Source organism: Candoia aspera, chromosome 12, assembly GCF_035149785.1.
Source record: "Candoia aspera isolate rCanAsp1 chromosome 12, rCanAsp1.hap2, whole genome shotgun sequence".
NCBI classification, from domain to species: domain Eukaryota; kingdom Metazoa; phylum Chordata; class Lepidosauria; order Squamata; family Boidae; genus Candoia; species Candoia aspera.
Genome location: NC_086164.1, coordinates 3421235 through 3441402, shown reverse-complemented (window position 1 = coordinate 3441402; position 20168 = coordinate 3421235).

Below are 20168 nucleotides of genomic sequence, written 5' to 3'. Positions count from 1 at the left end.
GGAAAGTTACCAGGATGACGTTCCAGATGGTAAAAGCTGCAGCAGTGATGGTACTGGCTTCAGATACTTGGAAGCATTCAGTTAAAAAAATAGAGACAGAGAGAAAACAAGAGAGAGGGGAGGGGAGTTTGTGCATGTGAGAGGGAGGTTTTCTAGTCTAGAAGTTGGTGGATGGAGCTCCATCCTCTGAAATTTGAACTCACATGGTTGTTCCGACTTTGGTAGGAAAACCATTTTGCCTGGAAAAAAAAGTAGTTTGAGAATAGATGACGGTACACCCAGTGAATCTATCCATGTGCTAAGATCATCAGCAGGAGTGACCACAGGGCAGAGGTCAAAGAAGGCAACTGAGATCATGCAATTGAAGCCCCACCCCTTTTTATGTGTGTTTCATGCACAACACATGTAAAAAGTGGCAGAGCTTTGACTGTGTAGTCATGCATGTTCTCTTACCTTGACTTTTTCAAGCCATCTTCTCCACATGTCCCTGGTCATCCTATGTGTTGGCAACAATAAGTTCTGGAAGCTTGACAAGATAGAGTCTTCTCAACTATTAGAAGGAACCTTGCACAAACCTAAGTCAGACAATGCCCAAGTGCAAATACCTGTTTTCTCCCATTCTGTAATGTTATGTGGGAATAACTTGAGAGAGGAGGGGAAGAGATGCTACCTAGGGAATGATCAGATAAAAGAGGGAGGAGCCCACAGCTGCTTAACAGTCAGAGGAAGAAACTTAGGAAGGATCCGCCTGAATTGATCAGGATGTGAAAAGAGATGGTGGGAGATTTATACTTTCAAACTTGCACAGTTCTGTTAATGTGTCCATTAATGTAGCCTTACATTAAAGTAGAATTAGCTCATCTGTTCATGTTTCCTGCCTGGTTTAAATGGGAGGGGTGACACATACCATACTGAGCAAAGGTAAATATCATGTCTGTAATTCCACACAATTTGAGCTCTGGCCCTTCCCAGTGGTGCCTTGCAGATCCCATCAAAATTAGGGGCAAACCTTGAAAGGAAATCTATCCCCCACCCCCTGCATTGGAAGCTTGTCCTCTAAGAACTTCATTAGCAAAGATCCAACAATAGGGCAAGCTTAAAAGAGAGCATGAGATGTGGGGAGTGGACATTACAAAGGGATGGACATGTCTCATTACAATGATGCCTTGGACCCTCCTCATATCGGCTCTATGACAGTATTAGAAACATCGTGCTTCCTATTTGGCACACTGCATCTTCAGGAGTGTGAACATGCAATTTTGACCCCAAAAAACATGGACAATATTGCACATAACCATCCAACTTCATTGGACTAAATAGTGTAGGTATTTCAAATGCATTGAGATGATGGAGCTAGCATTTTCTGCTTTAAACAAAAAACAAAAAACCTCTTTCCTTAATTATAGCTCTTGGTAAAATGGCAATTCTGTTTGACTCAACTTATAAACTATCCAGCAAAGTAGACTGTAATGCTGTTGACCTTTCTAAGGCTTCCACATCATGTTTGCAAGGGTGATATCATCAAATTTTTATCAGCGTGTGTGTGTGCTTTGTCCGCCCTTCCCTGCTTGACATGGGCTGACTTTATCACTCCTAAGATTGTAATTAAAAAAAGATGCGACACTCATCAACGATAGCACATCTCATTCAGTCAAGTCCACCTCTGAATGTTTGCATGAGTGGGGGGGAAAAAAAATCTAAAAATACTTCCACAAAAGGAAACAGGTTGTACAGCACGTGTAACCCAGTGCCAGCTCCAATTATAGGTTTCGGCTTAGACTATTATGATCCGAATTGGAGCGACACGAATGTGAGAGTTAATTGTAGGAAACACTGCTCTGCTTTAAACGTGTGGAAAACAGAGTGAACTGGGAGCCAGTGTTGATGCACTTCAGTAGGAAAGATGCAATTCTTGGGAGAGCACATTGGTGGATACCCCATTTATTGATTTTATTTTTTCCTATGAAGCATGGTACATAAACCAGGCTAACTATTGTTTGCCTATAATTAAAATATCATTAGTATTCAGTGCTCCTCAGACTTGGCCAGTGTCGTATTGCAAGTTTTTACACTCTCTTCCTTCACAGTCTTTGCTAGGATGTATGTTGCTTTTCTGTTCCTACGGCTCTTTCATAGACAATAAATCGCTTTGGACCTAACCCCTGACCCAATGTCCTACAAAATAATCTAACAATGGGAGATTTGATGGCAATCGCCAGTTTGATATCAATTTTACTGATCTGCATTAATTTTCTAAGGTGAAAAAGAAGTTGGGAGAGAAATGCCATTTGATTTGTACTATAGCCAAGCATGACAAGTTGGACAAGGTCATATTCTGAATTATATTAATATAAGCTTAGTAAAGGCATTATAATCACATTCCTCTGCCTGATAAACTTCAGGCGAATTATCTATTCATATCACACAAAAGGGTACAGGGAAAAGTCATTAGTGCTTGTACACAAACCCTGACATTTTCTCTAACTTTTGCATCTAATCAGGTCAAAGAGAATTCTACGTCTAAAGAGGTGATTTAGAAGAAGAGATCACTCAAAGGTGATTCTGTGTTTGGCTGGATATTCTTCATCAATCGAATCTGTAGAATCCAAGTCTTCATTTATTTAAATATATGAGATTTGTTAATGAAGAATTCTTTCCATGGAATACACTATTACAGCTGTTTCAGTAGAACCATATATTGAATATTAGATTTTGATTTGATGGCCAAGAGATAGATGGAAGGAAGGAAGGAAGGAAGGAAGGAAGGAAGGAAGGAAGGAAGGAAGGAAGGAAGGTTGGTTGGTTTCTGGATATCTCAATGACTGGATTAGATATTGGATTCTATATCTCAGATCTCTTATGAATTTTCTTAGCAGCTGCATCAGAAAATGGTTGACACATGAGATTAAACCTGTCATAGTGAAGGGATTAGAAAACTGGTAAGATTCAGTATTTAAATTAGACCGATGTTACTAGTGCAAGGAAAAACCATCTGAATCTAAAATGTCCTCATTCATTTCTTTAGATATACTGCATCACCTAATACAATTATCCTGAAACAGAGTTTCATAGTGGCTGTCACTCCTTGGTGTATGTTCAAGTGGTCCTTCAAGACATTGTAAAACAAAGCAGAACAAATAATAGAACGATGAGTGTTTCTTAATGGCTTCTCCTAAATGCCAGAAAGGGAAGTAACAGTTTTCTGCTTACCTGCAAAGTAATTCAGACTTTACAGTTAAAAAGAGGTAGAGCTGTACCCACAAGAGAAATATTTAAGACTGACAGATGGTTCAAAAGCAGAGCAATAACGGGGTTCACTTGAAGGTGCCCAGTCCAAGCCAGAGCTTTATTCTGTGTGAAGTATTGAAATAAAAAGGAAGAACCTTCCAATGTAATTAAGATGTAAGAATGCATTTATTAGAGGATGCTTTGCAAAGCTATGTGTTAGTGCAGAATGGCACACTTGGAGAAGGAGGTTAATTAATATGGATTTTAAATCATGACAAACCAAGTTAAGGTAATTACTTCTGTAGTGTAACTATATCATTATAAGGGATACTTGCATCCAAATCTTGAGGACAGAAAAATTGGTTTTGACATTTGTTCTTTTGTTTTGCCATCTTTACCCAGCAATTTGGACTTCAAAGACATTTCGGTTGTTGCCAGATATAGATGAAAAGTGAGACAGAGAAAGAGGAAGAGAGAATGATACTTTCATTCTTTCTCTCTCTATCTCTGTTTAAGTTATCAAAGCAATCGCAGAGAGGAACTGAATCTAATTCTGCAAAGTAACAAAGGCTCTATTGTACACAGAGAAATAGAGAGCAGATAGACAAACCTACAAAGAGCAGAAAATAATTATAGGGGAGAGAAATGTCATACATTTTTATGAAAATGAACCAGAAAAATCTGATGGTTCCCATTTAGCGATTGTGTAGCTTATCTTCTTTCCTTCCAATCCTCCAGCAGAAGGCAAGATATGCCGTAGTTTTACATCATGGTTAAAATTGAAAAAAGCAAATGCAAAGAATTGTGGGGCCAGATAAAACAAGCCAAGCCAAGCCAGAATAACTCAGCAATAATCAGCTGGAAAACTAAATTTCTGGAAGTTTGGCATCCAGCTGTTTGTCTAAATGCAAGAGTGTTTCCCTTTGTGTGTGTGTGTGTGGGGGGGGGAGTCCATATAACACAGTACAAAATTAAACCACATGATTACTGAAAATGAGTAGCTCAATTTCCCATATTTGCAGATGGGAAACACATAATTATTCTAATGAACAGCACAATTTTAAAAAGCAATTTAAAAAAAGGTGACACTCACTAACCCTCCCATCTGAAAATATGTGTATGTTCACTTCATATCCTACCTGTGTATGTCTGTGATGCAACCATGTCAGTAACGAATCTTTGTTCCTGACCTTAGGATATTTTGAATTTCCAGCATGATGGCAAGAAGCATGGCTGTCATTATGGACTGGCTTTAACAATCTTCACATTAGGAAATTTCATTGGCCCTATATAGGTAGTCCTCACTTAACATCCATTCATTTAGTGATAGTTCAGTCTTATGAAGGTGCTGAAAAAACTGATTTACCATCGGTCCTCACACTTACAACTGTCACAGTGTCCCTGCAGTCACATGATCATGATTTGGGCGCTTGGCAACTGGTTTGCACTTATGACCATGGTGGTGTCCTGTGGTCACACAATCACCATTTTTGACCTTCCTGGCCAGCTTCTGGCAAGCAAAATCAATGGAGAATCTTAACAGCAACTGGGTTCTCTTAACGCCCATGGTGATTTGCTTAACAGCTGCTGCAAAAAAGGTCGTAAAATCGGGTTGGATTCACTTAATGACTGCTTCACTTAGCAACAGAAATGCCAGTCCCAATTGTGGTTGTTAAGCGAGGACTATCAGTAGTGTTATGATAAAGCCAGTTTAGAGCAAGATCAGAAAACTCCATGGGGACCTAATACATACACTACAATTCTCTTGTCATAATTTTGAGGACTGCAAATGGAACATGACTGCAAGCTTATATGGAAACTTTTGAGCTCAGATTTGGAACGACGTATTTAGCAAAAGAATAAGGAATTGGGGGCTGTGGTGACTTCCTTACCATTCTTGCCCTTTTGTCCTTGATGATAAAGAGCCCCAGACTTTCATTCCTTATTTTCTGTCTAATTTTGCCAGGTTCTTCAAGAGGGACCAGAAGACCCTCACCTTGAAGTAAACCTGTTCCAGACTCCTAGGCAGCTGTTAGACTTCTACGCTTCATTGAGATCTTTTGCACAAGCAATTAAGAAATTAATTCAGAGGTTCATTACCATCGTATGCTTCCCTGCAGATATGATCTCTGCTCTGAAAAAAAGCAACAGTCGCTTCACAATCGCAGGAGGAGTGATCATATTCAGAACTAACTTATTGTCCCAACTGTTTTTTCCTCTCATTTCTTTTTTCTTCATGAACCTGAAGCACAAGGGCAGATGGTTTAAGATTAAAATCTGACCTCACACCTACCTGGAGAGGTTGCTGTCCTGTCCCTAAAGCTTTTCTCCTGGTTTGCACCCCATGGCAAGGAAAGGAAGACATGGAGAAACAGCAAATCACCTCATGTGTTGTGTTGATTAGAAAGTATATGGGGTCATATGGTAGGGAGCTTCTAACATTTACGTCCATAGAGAGAGAAGCATCAAGGAATGCATGAGTGTGTGCTTGCTTCTCTCTCTATGGACGTAAATGTTAGAAGCTCCCTACCATATGACCCCATATACTTCCTAATCGACACAACACACGAGGTGATTTGCTGTTTCTCCCTGTCTTCCTTTCCTTGCCATGGGGTGCAAACCAGGAGAAAAGCTTTAGGGACAGGACAGCAACCTCTCCAGGTAGGTGTGAGGTCAGATTTTAATCTTAAACCATCTGCCCTTGTGCTTCAGGTTCATGAAGAAAAAAGAAATGAGAGGAAAAAACAGTTGGGACAATAAGTTAGTTCTGAATATGATCACTGCTTTGTGAGATGGCTATGAAATGCAACCCACTGTTGACCTTCTTGGTGTTCCTTGGTGGGTGGTCTTTAGACAGGAAGTGAAGGCTATCTGTTGGGGATGTACGAGACCAGTGTTTCTTAAATGTCTTGCTCTCAGGACCCCTTCCCCCTTTTAAAAATGATGGAGGACCCCAAAAGAGCTTTTATTTGCATGGGTTATATTTTTCGATATTTACCGTACTGAAAATTAAAATGGATGCATTCGTAGAATATTTATTTCTCAAATCAGGTAAAAATAACGATATGAAACCCCTTCGCTATTAAGATAAATAAAACATTTCTCACAAAAGACCCTATATTATTTTTTTTAACGAATGAAAAAAAAATGTCATGAGAAGAGTGACATTGTTTAGGATTTTTGCAAATATCTTTAATATCTGGCAAATAATTTTGATTTCACACACCCCTCAGGGGTGTTTGGGGGACTCCCAGGGTTCTCAGATCACACTAGGAAATGCTGCACTAGATGATTTCCAAGTTTCCTTCCAGCTCTTGTGTTGTTATTAAATTTATTATTAAATTTATACGCCGCCCATCTCACTATAAAAGTGACTCTGGGCGGCTTACGCCATAAAACTATATTGTTCCACGATTTTCCATGACTCTCATTGTGACAAATTTGCACTACGTTGAACAATTTCTACCTTACCTGTGTTTTTGTATGTGTGTGTCCTCTTTATAATCACCGATTTCCTTTTTAATTGGAGTTCTGAACATCGTAAAGGAAGAAAGGGGTATGGCAGCTTACTGTGAATATTCCACACTGTAGGTTCAGGACAGATGGGAAATGATCAGCCAAATAATTCCCTAAGAAGAAAAGCCTTTAACAAATATGAAAGGAGGTTCCATTTGTGGGTGTGCAACCTCTCACTTCTCTTGATAATAGCATAGCCAAAAGCATAACGAATTCCCCACAGTTTATCACAGTTCTTTCATATTTCAAAAACAGGAATGATGTCCTATTGAATTAATGAGGAACAGGTGGAGAGAAACATAATTAATAAACAAACAGTGGAAATGTAATATGGGAAATCAAATTGTCAAAGCACTTTGGTGAGTTGTCCCCCAACCACATTTGGTCAGTTCAATGGGTGTTCTTAGCTCAATATCGTAAGGTCTTTTCAATAGGTGTTTTTAGCTCAATATCATAAGCAGGAGGAATTCCGGGCCAATGACGCTGTCTCTTCTGGTACAAGAAATCTTTACAGTTGGTATCTGGGATGCATTGTTTGATCCACAGGCTCAGAAGTTTGCAATCCAGATGAACCCCAAAATTCAAAGACACAGATGCCTTATAAACATTTACAGAGGTCCTTCTTACCTCTCTTCTCCTCCCATGAGGGTACCTTGCCAAGGCATGTGTTGAGTGAAGAAGGCTATTCTTCCTCTAGAACTGATTCTTCGGTTGATCTCACTTTGAGGCAATGACCATGGCTTCCTCTAGCTTGCATTCAAATGAAGCAGCAAACACTAACAGTACTGGGGCTTGAACATTTGAGGCCAACAGTGAGAACAAACCAACCCTGGATATTTGTGTTCATTTTCCAGCAACTCTGAGATGGGGCCATGTTAGACATTATATCTCAGCAGCTTCCAGCCTGGTACCCTCTATATATATTGTGACTACCAACCTTTGATATTCTAGCCAGCCACTATATAGCTGCACCATGCTGTAATAACAGAGATAAAGATATTTAGCATTGTGCTTATTTCTGAAAGCCCTCTGGAAATTGTCCAGATTGTAGAAAAGAATTCTGGCTCTAGCTGTAAGGAACGTCTGATAGTATTTTGAGTGAATGTTTTACATTTGTGATCTGCAAATAACTTTCTCAGAGCTGCTCCTTGTAAAGAATATATTGCATTGGCATTTGCCATAATCAATGCATACATCAGTCCATGATGTGACTCACTGTTCTGCACCAGCCTTCCTTCAAACACACTTTGTATTCTCTGATGTTATTTTCTTTTATGTATCCAAGGACAAATAAGAGCAAAGAGGTCTAAAATAAGAAAACATGCAACATAGCACAATGGGCAACGTGTTTAATTCTACAGCTTTCTCGTCGTCACAGTTCTTTCACAGCTTCTTGTCAAAAACATTGAGGGCCAGCAGCTTTGTTCATACATTTGTTGCATCCACCAAGCAGGAGAGACACCTGCAGTGTGAGTTCAGCATTTCAGCGCCTCCCTGAAAGCTACTTTCAGCCCTGAACCTTAGTCAAAATTGAGCAAGAGGAAGAGGTCTAACCTCTGTCTCATCCTAACTGGTTGCCCATCTAGCTGCAGATCCTTTATTCCTCTTCCCCATCCATTTACCTACTTTTTCACTCTATGGCCAGTAGTCTGAAGGATAAGAAGGAAGAGCTTACACTGGCATGCCACAACAATAAAGGGAACACTAGGAAAATTGGTTTTCTCGGAGCAATTGAATCTATTGATACCACTGGGAAAATTGCATTTGCCAATATTGCCACACACTTGGGTTCAGGGCTGAAATAGCATGTGAGGGGTGATAGGTTGGGGAGAACTCTTTACAACGTCACCAGTTCTTAACAACAAACAAGGGCCGTAAACATATGACTGAGTGGCTATTTAAGGGAATACCTGAAGATGGAACTCGATGTCTTAAGAACTTCCCAAAGATACTGGGAAAGGAGTCCATTTTCCTCTTTCTGTCAATAATGTTAGGGACTCAGTAGGGTTGGAACAGAATAACCCTAATTTTAAAGAGCTGCTCAAAGACAGCAAATATAACATTTTCCCAGAGAGGTTGGATTCAGCCTTGGTCAAGCATACTTCAGGCATCGCTAATGCTACCCTTGACTGATTCCATGAAGGTAGGATGTGTGAACTTACCCTTGAGTTCCTACCTTACTCACTCTCCATGAGTTCTCAGAAGGTTCTACTCATACAAGAAAACAGAGGACCATTACGAAACAAAATGAAAATGGAAGTAGCAACTGCTGATCAAGAGATCAGTGGATTTCACATCGATCAAATTTTCTAAGATGGAGAATGTACAGTACATTCTGAACATAAGTATACCTTAGAAGTATTTGCCAGTAATTTCATCAGCTGTGGTATCTCTCATGTTCAGAACTGATCCTCTAAGTCAAAGCAGTCCCCTCACCAATGGTACAGTTCTGAGTGCTGACATTGCTTTCTCCCCTTCTCTAGCAGCTGATGCTTGCAAAAATAGATCTGTGGGTCAGATAACGGTGCTTGCGATGCCAGATGCTGTTATTAACTCAGAGGTGACACACAAGACTTTTAAACAATAGTCCCTAAAACAGGAGAGTCAACAAGATATTGCAATATTGCACTGCAGAAAGTTTCTCTCTCTGTGTGTGTCATAAAAATACAAGATAAGAATAGCCCTGCTGGATCACGTCCCATTTAGTGCAGCATTTTCTCCCCCCCCCCCCCATGTATTGAGATTTATTAGTTCTTGGATATTCTGGAAATCATTCCTTTATGAGATGGAACATTGGAATGGACAATTTCCACATTTACTCCGTCATGGCAAAAGGCAGTGGCACAATTCCATCCTTTGCTACTCCCTCACTTTTTATCTCCCCCTTGACTTCTTATGCTATTGTCACGAAATGTGTTAGGCATTATGCACAATATTAGATGATTGGAAGAACTTTCTGGCAGATGTAGATTAATTAGTTTCTAATGGGAAGATGCATGTGTGGTGCACTCAGAAACTATTTTTATTACAAGGCATTCTTTCCTTCCCATGTGATGGATCACAACCATGTTCGCATCTGGAGATTAAGCTTTAATGAAACTTTTGTCCTTGTTGGTAAAAGAAGAGGGAAAAAATGGATACCTGGATACCTCTGGGGTGCTCACAAGTAGGAGATGGAAACATATCTCTACCCCACCCTGTTCCCCTGCAACTGGTTTGGGGAGACACACTGTCCTCACCTCCAAGGAAACACTGAGTCTTAGTAGGCCTGTCCTTTACATCCTATTTGTCTTTTCTTTGTTGCCCTGAAAAGGTGCCATATGTGTGGGAGAAGGAGAAGACAATTAACAGCAATGGGAAGAGACTTTATAACCCGGTGACTGCCCTTCTCACACCCAGAATGTAAGAAGCTGTGCTGAGGCTGGAAAGAAAAAGGAACATCTCTACACACAAATGCACCCACTAATGGGAGCTGCCATTCCAGGCTTATCAACCAAATGGGCACTTAGTCCATCATGCAAACCTTCCATGAAGAAGGTTCAAAGAGACCTCACCTTAATGAACACTATAAAGGAATAAAGGAAGGCTGGAGTGTTCTTATCTCCGGTTCTCAAGATTCCATACTCTAATCCCGAATTCTTGGCATTACAACTCATGAAAGACTCTGTATGAATCTTGCTTCCTTGACTGGGCTTTGAAGTTTAGGAGCTCGACAGACAGAGCTGAGCCCTGTAACAGAGATGCTGTCCTTTTAGCCAAAGGCAATTTTCCTCCAAAACAAAATGGCAGCTGGGGATGACAGATCCTATACAAGTCCAGGGTTATGAAAGTCCATAAGTTCTGTTTATTGCCTTTCTTGGCAAGGCATCATACTGTTGTTGTTGTTGTTGTTGTTGTTTACAGGCTTAGAAATATCCTGGGGGAGACAAAAGAAAGTGGTAAAGTTGAAAGAAAAATCTCTGTCAAGTTTGGCATTTTCAGGGTAATTCATTGGTACCTCTGTCCTACTTTAAAAATAAGGTGTGCAAGCAGTCATTATTAAATCTTGCCTTTTATTCCATCCCCCCTCAAAAAAGGAGGAAGTTGGGTTAGAGAACAGGAAGCTTGTTTCTTTAGTATTGCCCAAAGGAAGGAAATATTTATCACCATTTTTCAGAGCGTTGTTGAGGAATGCTACATTATTCAGAAACTCGTATTAAAATTATCATATTTTTAAAATGCAGCAATGCCTTTATATCTAATTATGTAAATGCAATTATGCAGATCTCATAGTCATTAATAATGGTAAAACAGCAAGTTTCTAGGAGGTCCTACCTTATTCTGTTCTTGTTACCAATATTTTTCCCCTCCTCCCAGCACTGGAAAGATTTAAAATCCTACCTGTATTGTACAAAAAGTCAAATGAATAAATTATATTAGTACCAGCAAAAGCTAAACAATATGTTCCAGCCTAGTTCAAAAAATAATAATAATAAAATAAAATCAGCCTGATGAATATCCTAGAGATTCCTCCCCTCCACCCCGTCTCCTTCTGCTTACCAGTTCTCGTTTATTTTATTGCCATTTAACAGAAATGCCTCAGAGTTACAAAAGAGAGAACAAAATGCATTATTCAGATATTTGTTTGCTAAAAAGCCATGGCATGTATTTTGTGGTTGGAAGAAGCAACAGTCTGTTTTCTATCAAGTTTTGGTCATATTTTTCAGGTTCTACGGTGCCATTGTATTCTACTATATTGCATCTTTATAATAATTTCCATGCCTTGTGATGATCTGCTGTCCTTGCATTTTGATCCAAGAATTAGAGAACTGGAGGTCAGCAAAGGTGTACCTTTGCTAAGTCACCTGATGAGGCAGAATGCACAGACCTGATTTTTTTTTTCTCACCCTTCCTCTGATTTCCTTTTGCAATGTGGCCAAGCTTTGCTCTCTCGTGGCTCAGAGGAGAAATAAACCCAGTTCATGATCATCAGAGTATTACAAAATGCAGAAATTCCCCTGGTCCCCCCCACTCTAAAAATGTCCCCTTCTACTCACAGTGCAGAATAACATTTATGTGCAGTTGGTTTTCAATCTTACCAGGATGGCTTCTGTTCAATGAACCTTTTCACTGAATTATGGAAAAACAATAGCACCAAAATGGAAAGTATGTTTGTTTTGTCATTGTTTTGCCTTTCTTTCTTTTTGTGGTTGTTTACTTTTACTTGGAAATAAATTCTAGAGCCCCTTGCTTTTTGTCAATTTCTCCATGCCAGTTCAGATTCAGAAGTCATATGCCATCTGATGCTACTTGTTGGAGAGTGCCAATGGAGGAAAAAAATGCCTTTTTGAATGACCCCTAGACATAAATGGAGAAGCTGGTCTAGATCAGTCAGATTCTTGTAACAGTTGTGTTTCTTATCCAGACATTTCAATGGGAACAGCCAGTGGCATGCTTTGCCAAGATTATTCTATCCACCTTTTCTTATTATTTATTATTTTATGGTCCCAGACCAATAAAACACAGGTTCAAATTTCAAAATACACAAAGCCAAACCTGAAAACATTCATAATGAACAGAGGGTGCCAACCACCTTCTGCAAACTTTACCTGTTGCTAGAAATTTGACAACGTTTTAAGTGCTTTCCCAAATTAGGACTTGCAGAAGAGTAACCTCTTCGTAAGACAACGAAGATTTCTGACAACCAGGTTTATGAGTGCCAGATGTCAGGAGGGCTGCAGCGTTCTTTTAACAATATCTGGGTTCTTGACTCAAGCTCTATAGCTCAGCATATACACATGTGGTTATTGCACAGGGGACTAATATAATGCCAGAATTATTCTATCCACAAATGGACAGACTGATCCATGGAGAGAATTCATATTTATCACTCCCTGCACATAAAGAAGTGAATATTAGGAAAGTTACATCTATGGAGCATATATTTGGGCCAGATCCATGTTTAAGGGATCAGTGGAGGCTTCAAAAAGTCATATGGGGCAGTTTCATACAAAGCTATGTATGCTAGAGAAGTTGGGCAATGCATTACATCATTTAATTTCACTGTTCTGTGTTTTAATTTGCGGAGGGACAGAATCAGCCCAGCTTCAGGCTTCTTGGTAATTAAACTGCTCTCAAAAGGGCAAACTGTTAAAAATAGAAAATCCTTAAAAATAGAAAAGACCTCATTTGATTTGGTTTACTTGAGCATTGATGCCTGCTTCTATAACATAAAAGAAACAATAGCAATTCTATAACAATATATCTTCTTCTACAAGTCCCATTCCTTTATCACATCATGCCTTTGAAGCATTTCTAACGACACTTGGGGGTTCAGGACCCTCTTTTTAGTCCATACTTTCTTATGGGGTAGAACAGTAAAACACATGCACTTCCAGTAACATAGATCTGAGAAATGTATGAATCCAACCAACACATATTGCCCAGATTTTTTTTTATTATTATTATTATTATTATTATTATTATTATTATTATTATTCAATGACAAAAAAGAGATATACATTAAAAATATGGACGGGCTTTCAAAGCACAATCCCTAATCCTGACAATTGTTCAGTAAGGCAAGACACATTTGAATAATCTTATAGCAAAAGGAGAAGCCAAGTTCTTTAGGAGATGATTCTACCAACTCCTCTGTTCCAGAAGAAATGGGTTGCATCCTCTGAACCTATCTCTGTTGCTTCTATGTTTTTTAGGCCAAGCTGCCCTCCACCATATTTAGCTCTGGGAGACGTTCTGCTTCAAGATTTTGCAAATGGAGAAGGACAATATTTCCAGGAACAAGAGATTCTTATACATGACTTCTGTCATGTTCTCATTCCAATGTCTGGTTAACATTGTAACGTTTCACATGTCTTTTTCTGTTCCGTGTTCCTTCACCCGGGGTTTTTCCATTCCTTCGCCCTCCGTTGTTTGGAGGGCTTGGAATGCATGTTTGGGTTTGCGCTCCTGTTCAAGGTTACTTTCCCAGGCGCGTCTAACGGCTTCTAGCACCTGGGAGGGGGAGCGTCCTGACGGGCGATGGGGCGGGATCTGCTTACAAGCAAGGCTTTTAAGTTTGTATTTGGCGCGCTTTTGCTCATTCTCAGCTTTCTCTGTATTTGCATACTATTCCTTTAATAAATCAGTTATCTTTAAGCCCGAGCTTGTGAGACTGAGTATTTGGGTTTAGGCAATCGTTACATAAAGCTGAGAATCATTTTATCCATTTTCCGCTAGCCCCATCCAATCATTGGATAAGAGGGAACGCTAGCGATGACAGAACCTCAACTTCGCGCAAGTGAGGGAAGCGAAGAAGAGCGGGAGGCGGCCAAAAGCCGGCCAGTGCTAACTTCGAGAGCGCAAAGAGCAGCACGTCGGGAGTTGCGAGATATCCAATTGGACGAGCTGCTGATATCCATGCAGGAGAGTCTCAGGAGTGAACATAGAACTGTCATGGAAAGAGCACAGGGGAGGGGGTCTCCACAATTGACCTGGGAGCATGAAGTCCCCTTGTCACCGAGGGTGGTGGTAACCAACCAACCCTCGGAGGAGCCGGTCACTCCGGCCCGTATGAGGGCATTAGAAGATAAAATGGATTTAATAGTGACGATCCTCAAGGATCTACCCAAAGAGGATCTACCCAGAGAGGCAGAGCCCACCCCGGAGGATTGGGAAGAAGAGCCGTCACAGTACCCCAGGCATAGTACCATGTCGACCCGGGGGAGAAGCAAGATTCGATCAGACCGTCAAGGGGGGGAGCGAGAGGCAAGACCTCCTAGGGATCAACCACCCATGGGGGCTCGGCGCACGCTGACATTCGCGGCACCGCCACAGCCAGCTGAGCCGGCAAGAACCTTCCCACCATTTGGAGTGAAGTTCGATGGGGATCCCACAACGCTCTCCTTCTTTATTACTAATGCCAAGCACTATATAGAAGATTGGGGTCGAAACTTTCGGTCTGAACATGGCAAGGTCAATTTCATTGCCAATAAGCTGAGAGGAAAGGCAGCGGATTGGTATGTGCAACTATGCCAAGCTGAGGCAACTGAGTTAGAGGACTTCGATGACTTTTTGTGGGCACTTAAAGAGCATTTCGAAGACCCCCTAGCTCAAGAAACGGCCAAAAATGACCTGCGGAAACTCTACCAAGGGTCCCTCCCAGTTGCCAAATATGCGTTGGAGTTTAAAGCTTTGGCAGGAAAAGTGGAAGACTGGTCTGAGCCAACAATCATCGAATTGTTCAAGCAGGGGCTTGAACCCGAAATCCTTCGATGGGCTCTGGGCAGAGATGACCCTAAAACGCTATATGGGTGGATTCAGTTGGCAGGAAGCGCAGAAAATGCCCTACGAACCTATGCCCATACCAAAGAGCTTAGACAAACACGTCTCGCTAGAGGGGCGCGCACATCTGGACTTGCCAGCCGCCCCAAACCGAAAACCTGGGAAGAAGAGAGGGAGCAACGGTTCTCCAAGGGTCAGTGCCTCCGATGTGGGAAAGAAGGGCATCGAGCCACGTCGTGCCCGAGACGCCGTCCAGAGGAACGACAGACGAAACCCACGGTAAAGACGCCTGCTCCTGTGCCACCGCGAAAACTGAAGGCAGCCCTCGCGGAACTGGACCCCCCCGACCTACCCTTCGGGGAAGAGGAGGAAGAGTTGCAGTTCGAGCAGCCGGCGGGAAAAGCCTACCACCTGCCCTGAAGGGCGCCCTAGGGCAGGTGGAAGAAACCGGGCGTAACCATGATTCGGTGAGTGGAAACTTCCCCACACTGACTGTTAAAATTAAACTGAGCTCAAAAACCAAAACGGTGGAAGTGTGGGCCATGCTAGACTCGGGTTGCTCCCGTTCCCTAATGCACCCTGATGTAGTAGCGGCCCTGGAACTGCCCACGTTCCCGTTGCCAAGACCCATGATTTTCACCCAATTGGATGGAACTATGGCGGGAGGGAAAGCAGTCAATCTTTCCACGGGACTGGTCGCCTTGCAGATGGGCTCCCATCAGGAAAAGCTGCCATTTGTGGTAGCTCCAGTGGGGGGTCCTCTGGTAATCTTGGGGATGCCTTGGTTTGTGCAACAAAACCCTTTCATCAACTGGCTGCATAGAACTGTGACGTTTGCAGATGGATTTTACAAAGTACCCGAAAAGGACCTACTGGAGGACATGGAGGGTGGAGGGGTAGCGTATACCACTGTGCAAACGCTTCAACCTCTTGAGGGACTACCCAATCAGTATCAGGATTTTGCTGAAGTATTTGGGGAAAAGGAAGCGGATCGCTTACCACCCCACCGAAAAACGGACTGTGCCATTGAATTTTTACCAAATGTAAAATTGCCTCACCCAAAAATATACCCCATGTCTCCCAAAGAGCTTACCACGCTAAGGGAGTTCATCGACAAAAACCTGGCTAGGGGTTTCATTGAGCCGGCAAATTCCCCGGTAGGGGCTCCTGTCCTATTCCGGCCAAAAAAGGATGGGTCATTAAGGCTTTGTACCGATTTCCGCGGGCTCAATGCGGTCTCAATATTAAATAAATATCCTTTGCCCCTGATCAAAGATATGTTATCACATCTGGCCAGGGGCAAAATTTTCTCAAAACTGGATTTGAGAGAAGCTTATTTTCGCATTCGCATAAGGAAAGGGGATGAGTGGAAAACAGCGTTTAACTGTCCTCTTGGGGCTTTCCAATATAAAGTCTTACCATTCGGGTTGTCTGGGGCACCTGGGGTTTTTATGCAACTAATCAATGAGGTCTTGCATGACCACCTATTTAAGGGGGTACTGGTATATTTGGATGATGTATTGATTTATACTGAAACCATGTCAGAACATATCCACTTGATGCGTCAGGTACTGGCTAAGTTGAAAAAGGCAGAGTTGTACGCAAAATTGTCAAAATGTGCATTTCATCAGTCGCAAATTGATTACCTAGGGTACCGAATTTCAGCTCAGGGCATTGAAATGGACCCTGCAAAAGTAGAAGCTATTGTAGCATGGGAACCTCCCCGTACCAGGAGACAATTACAAAGTTTCCTTGGATTCTCTAATTTCTATCGGGCATTCGCCCAAAATTTTGCAGAAATCGCCCTCCCCCTTACTGAACTGTTAAAAACTAAAGGACAGGGGGATATGCGACGTTCAAAGAACCCAGGCGCACTCCTTAAATGGACTCCAGCCTGTCAGCAAGCGTTCGAAGCGCTCAAACAAATCTTTACCACAGAACCAATTTTACAGCATCCAAACCCCTCTAAACCTTTCGTTCTACAAGTCGACGCTTCTGATTTTTCCATAGGAGCAATTCTGCTACAAGCTGACCAATCTGGCGCTTTAAAACCCTGTGCCTACCTCTCTCGCAAATTCACTGAAACAGAGAGAAGATGGCACGTTTGGGAAAAAGAGGCTTTTGCTGTAAAAACGGCTTTAGAAACATGGCGACACCTATTGGAAGGCACTTCAAACCCTTTTGAAGTCTGGACTGACCACAAAAACCTGGAAGCTCTAAGCACCAGTCGAAAACTCAGTCCCAAACAGCTCCGCTGGGCTGAGTTTTTCAGCCGCTTCGACTTCACCCTTAAATTTATACCAGGCAAGAAAAACTTTTTAGCTGATGCACTCTCGCGCAGACCCCAAGATGCTGGCCCAGGGCCAACGGTCCAAGGTACCGTCTGGACCGACAAACAATTAAGTTTGGCAGCAGTAACTCGCAGCCAGACCCGAGCGCAATCAAATCAGCCTCCAGCCGCTTTGCCTTCCAGCCGCTCGCCGCACTTGTCAATTCCTTCCGATTTGCAACAACAGTTGCTTTCCCACCTTAAGACAGATACTTGGTTGCAAACCAATAGACACATTTTAACTTTCACCGATAATTTTGCCTGGCGCAACGATCGTCTCTATGTCCCCGAGGCAATGCGAAAAACCATACTCCAGCGCTGCCACGATGACAAGCTAGCTGGACACTTTGGCTACGTAAAAACTTTACACCTTGTTCGCCGGCAATTCTGGTGGCCAACTTTACTCAAGGATTTAAAGGAGTATGTCACTGCATGCCCTGTATGTGCGGCGATAAAGCGCAAACCAGGCAAACCCCAAGGTCTCCTTCAACCTGTTGCCACTCCATCTGTCCCTTGGCAGGACATCTCCATGGACTTTATCGTTGATCTACCCCCTAGTCAACGCAAAACTGTCATTTGGGTCGTCAAAGACTTTTTCTCCAAACAAGCCCACTTTATCCCCTGCGCTTCTATCCCCACCGCCCAACAACTGGCACGCCTCTTCCTCATCCACGTGTACCGCCTCCACGGTATCCCCGCCCGTTTGGTGAGTGACAGAGGTACACAATTTACGTCACAATTTTGGCGGGCATTTTTAAAACTTTTAGGTACACAACAGTCGCTTTCCACCGCCTGGCATCCGGAAACGGACGGATCTACAGAGGCGGTTAATTCTACATTGGAACAATATCTCCGAGCTTTTGTTAACTACCAACAAGACAACTGGGTCGATTTGCTCCCATTTGCTGAGGTCGCTTACAACAATTCCGTTCATCAAACCACTGGCCAAGTTCCCTTTAAAACAGTTTTTGGACGTGACTTTGTTCCTATTCCTGAACTTCCTCATCCTCAACCGCTACCAGCCACCCTTGCTGACTGGGCAGACTCTCTTAAAGACTCATGGTCTAATATTCTACTGGCTCTTCACCATGCCCAGACTACCTATAAACGCCATGCCGATGCAAAGCGTTCCCCGGAACCATCCTTTCTGGTCGGGGATAAAGTTTACTTATCAACTAAATTTATCAAGTCCCCACAACCCTCTAAGAAACTTGGTCCTAAATTTGTCAGACCTTTTCCAATTGTTGCTCAGCTCAACCCTGTTACGTTTAAACTTGATTTGCCCCACAACCTTAAACGTTTACACCCTGTTTTCCATTGTAGTTTACTCAAACCCTGCCTGTCGTCGGACCGTTGGCATCCACAACCCATTCCTCCACCTCCCCTCATGATTGACAACCAGCAACACTTCGAGGTGGCATCCATCCTCGACTCCCGCCGCCTACGCTCCCGTTTACAGTACCTCGTCCGCTGGAAACATTTCCCTCATCCTGAATGGGTTGCTGCTCCAGACGTACATTCCCCTCGTCTCGTCACCCAATTCCACTCTGCCTATCCTGACAAGCCGGCTCCTTAGTTTCTTCTGGGGGGGCAATATGTCATGTTCTCATTCCAATGTCTGGTTAACATTGTAACGTTTCACATGTCTTTTTCTGTTCCGTGTTCCTTCACCCGGGGTTTTTCCATTCCTTCGCCCTCCGTTGTTTGGAGGGCTTGGAATGCATGTTTGGGTTTGCGCTCCTGTTCAAGGTTACTTTCCCAGGCGCGTCTAACGGCTTCTAGCACCTGGGAGGGGGAGCGTCCTGACGGGCGATGGGGCGGGATCTGCTTACAAGCAAGGCTTTTAAGTTTGTATTTGGCGCGCTTTTGCTCATTCTCAGCTTTCTCTGTATTTGCATACTATTCCTTTAATAAATCAGTTATCTTTAAGCCCGAGCTTGTGAGACTGAGTATTTGGGTTTAGGCAATCGTTACACTTCTACTTTCACACCAGCCTGTATGTTAGGATACCTGTAGGTATTTTAGGATTATATATTTGTTTCTGTTCTTCAATCCACATGGAAACAGGCAGTGGTTTGGTGGGGGTGTGAAAACTGCACCCCCACCAAAACTGTATATAAACAGGAAGCAAACCCCACCCTCCCTCGCACTGATGATGTTACCTAGTTGGGTAATGAAACGTCTGCAAGCCAACCACCAAGCTCAGAATGCACCAAGGACTCCACAGCTCAGTCCTTGGCTGCATGTATTCTCTTCTACTGGAATCTGGTTTAAATTAAATAACAGGAAGACCGCAGTGCAGAGTTTCAAAGGGCACTTCAATTTGAGTTTCGATTCAGTATTCTCCCAAATGGTGGATTAGCACAATTGTTCCACTTTGATAGAGATGCTCCTGAGCATGGGCAGAGGCTCCTTTCAATTAGAGTCAGCAGATGTGCAAACTGCATTAAGTTGGTCCATGCTAATGGGTGCCAGAACTGACAGTGAATTCTCTGGTAAGAGGTTCACATGACATGGAAGAGTTAATTGACATAGAGGAATTATTTTAACTCCAAACAAAGCCAAGTCTGTGTTAAATGGCAATTTTGGCTGAGTTCTGGAAGCTTCTCGATAGACCTTGGGAGTTACATAATCCTATGTCCTGAGATTATGCTTTCTTGCTTTAATTACAGTTTAATAACAGCTCCTATTATTAAAAAAAAAAGAACTCACTAGCAAGCTAGGGTTGTTACCGGTGTAATGACTAAGCCAAAATTCAGCTGAATTTCAAGCTACTCCGTGGAACTAATTGGTTATCCTTGCCAAATTAGACCCATATTAAGGTTGTGTAGCT